At 39.8% G+C, this 5,254-nt stretch overlaps 1 long non-coding RNA gene across 1 annotated transcript; it reads right to left on the bottom strand.

Annotated features, from left to right (window-relative positions):
* Positions 1-2,365: 2,365 nt before the first annotated feature.
* Positions 2,366-4,070, bottom strand: LOC145794855 (uncharacterized). Its single transcript, XR_014334814.1, has 3 exons — positions 3,957-4,070; positions 3,784-3,853; positions 2,366-3,687 (listed from the first exon to the last, which is right to left on the bottom strand). It is a non-coding gene; the product is annotated as an uncharacterized LOC145794855 (long non-coding RNA).
* Positions 4,071-5,254: the final 1,184 nt, after the last annotated feature.

A 5,254-nucleotide genomic window follows, 5' to 3' on the forward strand; every position in this document is an offset into this window, starting at 1 on the left:
TTTCAAACCAAGGGAAAAAAAAAAAAAAGGTAAAAAAAAAAAAAAAAAATTTGCCCAAAACGACGTCGTTTGGGGCATTAGGGGGATTAGGAGGGGGGGCATTTTTAGGGGGACAAATCATTTTCCTATTTTCTATCATTGAGAAATGATTTGTCCCCCTAAAAATGCCCCCCCTAATCCCCCTAATGCCCAAAGCAACGTCGTTTTGGGCATGTTTTTTTTTTTGCCTTGTTCTGATTTTTCGGGGGATTAGGGGCCCCCAAATTCGGGGGATGTAGCACAGCCCTTCTATCATTTTGTACTTGATCATGTAACTTTCGTACTTGTTTGTATTTTGGGAAATTGAATGGAAGTTTGTACCAGTTTTTGTTGTATTGTACTTCATTATGTAAGTAATGTTTATGGAATGAATTTTATTATGATGTAACTTATGTAACTTACTTAATAGCTTTGTGGAATGAATTTTATTATGGAATGAATGTACGGAATGAATTTTATAAGTTATTATGATGTGACTTATAATGTTAGTCTGTAATGAATTTTGGGAAACATTGGTGTCATTGTAAGAGCTTTGTGGATGCTATTTGGCAGATCTGTGGACGAATTTTGTGGATGGTATGTGGATTCATTTTTGTGGATGCTCTGTGGATGAATTTTGTGGATGGTTTGTGGATGACTGAATTTTTTCGATGCATTGTCACTTATCTGTGGCCTGTTTTCTGTTGCAGGTTCTCTTATCTGGGTGCATCAATTTTGGTTGTAATGAACAACTTCTGTTATGTGTTGCAGGTTTGTTTGTAATTAACAGATTTGGCAAATCTGTTATCTGTCAACTAGTATCTGTTTGTCACTTATCTGTGGCCTCAACTATTATCTGTTAGCAAGTTGAAAGCAGATGTAGGATGCGTGGTACATTTCTTCACCATCGTGCTGACTTCTTCATTAATGAATATCAATACTCTGTTTCTGCATGGTCTATTGTATATTTTTTTGTTTGAAGGGGAGCTGATTAGTTCATAACAATGCACAATGGGAGAAAAATTGGTAATGCACAGGTTGACCCCATGGGGTATGCTTCCACACAACCGTCGTCTTTGAAAAAACAAAACATTTTGTGCCCATATTGATGGTAAGAGTGTATGAGACCGTTGGCTGGTTGTGCACAATTTTTGTTTGCAATTACAGCTTGTGATTCCAGTCAATGATTCTGACACTTAAACCTTGTTGTCCATATTGAACGATTCACAAACATGAAGTAATCAACAAAACGTAGGTTAATGATAGTTTCTGATATCGGTCATTGACATTACAAAAAAATTACCTTGTCATCGTACCAACAAAAATCATAAGGCAGATTTTAGTCGAGGACGGTGACCCAAAAAAATACCTTCAACAAATCATTTTGATGAAGACGTTAATGCATGCACCGTTGCAATGGTTAGCAGAGTATGACGGTCTGTTAGTTTCTAAGTCGTTTATTTTCGCGCGACGATGCCATCTCACAAGACTACGCTTACTATGTCATACACATGTCCAGGTCTGCTAATCCTCGCTCAAATCAACAACTTCGGAGTCTGAGTAATCTGAAAGGTCAGGGTCCGACACCAGTGCAGGATCCTCCATTATAGCCTTTATCGCAGATGCCGGGTTCGATCCATGTATCTTCGACTCTGCCTTTGCGTCCTCTATCTGTGAGTTCCTAATGAGTCGACGAGTCATTTGATCAACCTCACTTTGCAAACGATGCCTAAGTTGGGAGTCGCTGACATGAGGGAATTGCCGCTGCATTTCAACCGATCGGGCTTTTGTGACCTTCAGAAAAGCACATCGACAGTGGTGTTCACACTGAACTCGTTTGGCAAACAGTGAAACTGGAATTCCAAAATACTTCCCCAGGCAAGCATCTTGTATTGGGGTGCAGTTGTAATCCCGTAGGGGTTCAAAACTCCACAGTGGAAACCCTGTTTCAAAGAAACGTCGATCACCGAAGGAATCAATATACCCACCTGCATAATCCAATTATGGTGACTTCGGTCGGGAGCTGCCAGCCGTTGCAAGTGATTGTCCACGACCACGTTTACCGTGGTGTGCATCCATAGGTGTGAAGCTTCTTGATTGAGTCCAACTTTGTTTTCGCAGGTTCACGAAGAATATATGGACGCAAAAAGAAACCCAAATGCAAAGGAAACAACACTGGTTGCAACCTTTTTTGTGGTTGGTTGTAAATGTTAAATTACCTTCAACCCATAGTCATTAATACGTTGGTGGTAGGTTTAAAGACGTGAACACACTTATTGTTGTTTGGTGGCAACAACTACCCAAACTGCGTAAAAGCAACTTAATGACTGCGGGTATTGCATTTAAAGGTTCGGTGCAATTGGAACGGCATATGTATCTGATAAGAGCAATTTTGCTAACCTTTATGGATGAGTAGACATGTAATTGGGTTGGGGCACAAATACAAATGACGAATGTGACTGTATGATGAACTGTGGGTGTGGAAATCAATGACAGTGGGATAGTACTGATGGAAGGTACAATGCATGTGTGTTGGAAATGCCAAATAATGGACGATCAGGGGTACTGAACGGATGACTTGGTGCATGCAAGAAGGAACGAATTTTTGCAAGATGAATTCGGCCAGTTTGAGAAATTAATACGATGTATGTCACAATGCATGAGGTCTTCTGCAAACATACAAGTCATGTACCATATATTACAAATACTTACAGCATAGTGTTGTGTAATATTATGAATCTGTACATTCCTTTAAAAAAGTAGTCAGTAAAATAAACCATACACATATTCCTACAAAATGTCCGATTCGAACAAGATTGAAGCTATTGTTGAAGCTCATGTTGCTCCTGTATTCCAGCAGTTGCAAGCTATCTACGAAAGGCTGAATGAAGTGGACACACGGTTGTCAAGTTTGGAGCGGCAAGTCGGCGCTATCAAGCAGAACGTTGATTGGCTGACCGATGACAAATTGGCGGCGGACGAAGCGAAGTCTGATAAGACAATGGATGAGGACAGTCAGTCAGACAGTACGGACAACTCTTCAGAAGACGCTGCTGATGATGAAGCAGATATGTAGATTTGATTTATTTTTTTTTTTATCCTTCCCTGTAAGCCATGAAATTTTTTGTTTGGCTGGAGTCATATGTGCTAATGGGCTGATATATAACTTACCTACGAAGAGTATTGAGTTTTCATTCATAATGTGGTTTCTTTCATTTTTGAAAATTAATTTTCCCTTTTTTGTAATTAAATTATAAATTAACTTCGGTAACAAAAGCAGCCGTAAATTATATACAGTTACAGTCGCATTCATCCGAACAAGAAACATGCGTAAACAAAACAGTACTAAGTCAGCAGCCACGTCGACATGTTTGATCCATGTTTACATCGACATGTTTGATCCATGTTTACAGTTGGTCCATATTTACATCGTCCAGCAAAAACAATACTGGGGACCCATAATTAACATCCATATTGAAATCAAAGAATAAAAAATTAGTTAAAGTCCTATTGCCACCCAAATTAGTGGCGTACTGGCAGCCCATTCCCATCACTGGCCTAGCTTGTGGCATTGCTCATATGAAGGCAGTCCCGGTACTCTGCGATCTTTGCATTATTGACATCCATAACGATGTCAACCAACAACTTATGACGCACAGAGGGAGCGAACTTTGTCCACAAAAATCATAAGACAAATCAGTTAAAATTGGAGGACGTACGAGGAAGGATTTGATTGACAAATGGAAATTAAGCGGTAGAATGTACCTTGTGTGGACCGGGGCTTAAATCAGGTTGCTGCATGAATTTGATGACGAACATCCCACAGTCAAACGTGCTACAAAAATAATTTCACATTAAAGTTGTCGTCAATACGTAATAGGTTCATTAAGTCAGTCATGCAGCTTAGACATTAATGTGAGGGAGGGATTGTGGATTACTCGTCCAGTTGTTGTACTGGCCTCTCGTCTAACATGCAGCGGTGGAAGGTACGCACGTCTGTAACATAATCATTTCCAAAGTGTAGTTGCAGCAAGTCGTGCATAGTTTCAACCTGTTCCACAAGGTTGAAGTTGGTTTACGTAAAGGATGTTCAAGTTTTTTGTAGTGTTCAGAAATGCACCAGAAGGACATACCAAAATTTTAACTGCATTTAGCTTCCTTTTGTTCGGTCGGTTGGATAGGACTGAGTCGAATAGGTAGGCTACACGGTCCACCATATCAATTTTAACGCACAACCAATGCACTCCTCTGTAATTGAAAGGCACGTAAATCTACATGAAAACACAACGGCAGACCTTGTTTAGAGGCCATGCAAACATGTAATGCTTTCATATTTTCGTTTTAATATAATGGGATGAACATTGATATTACCCTCTGGCATGCATCAATCGCACCAGTGTATCTGTCATGTCCGAAAAATGATGTGACGATATGTTCATGGTCCAGAGGTTGCATATCTTTATTTAGAATCATAGTCTGCATGTGTAATGCATAAAGGTCATTGACGGAAACATTTGTCAAAATATGTCATACACAATACACAACGTAGCTTTAAACACTTACTTACCGACAGATATACGGGAAAGAACCAATCAGTGTGCCTCCCGTCATTGTGTAAATCCCTCTGTCGATTAGTCAATTGCACCACCACCAAGTTGATTGGCTGGAACATTGTATGCAAGACACAAGGCAAGTTGATTAGAAAGGTTTCTGAGTTAGGGGTGCTGAAAAACGCAGATTCATATTTGTGCAGCCAACACTTACAGTGTCGGATAGCCACGACCCTGGTTTGAGCGTGCGCATGTCACGCCGGGTGCCAACTTCACATGCCCGTCCATGAAGATTCATGGAAACAACAATGTCCCTACAAGCAATAAATGATCCTTAGAACGATAGTTATTTCACAGTGGACTGTCATTGAAAATTTGCAAGTAGTAAATGAAACAATACATTTCATTTTTGCTATCGTCAAATACATAGTGAAGAAGTTTTTGTTCCTCCGCCGATAACAACCCTTCGCTGTCCAACATCGTCAACGAGTCCTCCAAAAATAAACAGCCAACTAACAGTACACATTTCATAAAAATATTGAAGCTTATATTACAAGGTCTGTAGTCATAAAAAAAACGTGAAATGATGTAAAAACTGTGAGCCCCAGAGTTTTCCCAACTTGTGATGTTTGGTGCGGAGTTTTTTAGAAATGTGTACTAACATATGGCAGCAGTCATAACTGCAA

Source organism: Camellia sinensis, chromosome 7 (genome assembly GCF_055761805.1).
Source record: "Camellia sinensis isolate YWXY chromosome 7, ASM5576180v1, whole genome shotgun sequence".
Taxonomy (NCBI): Eukaryota; Viridiplantae; Streptophyta; class Magnoliopsida; order Ericales; family Theaceae; genus Camellia; species Camellia sinensis.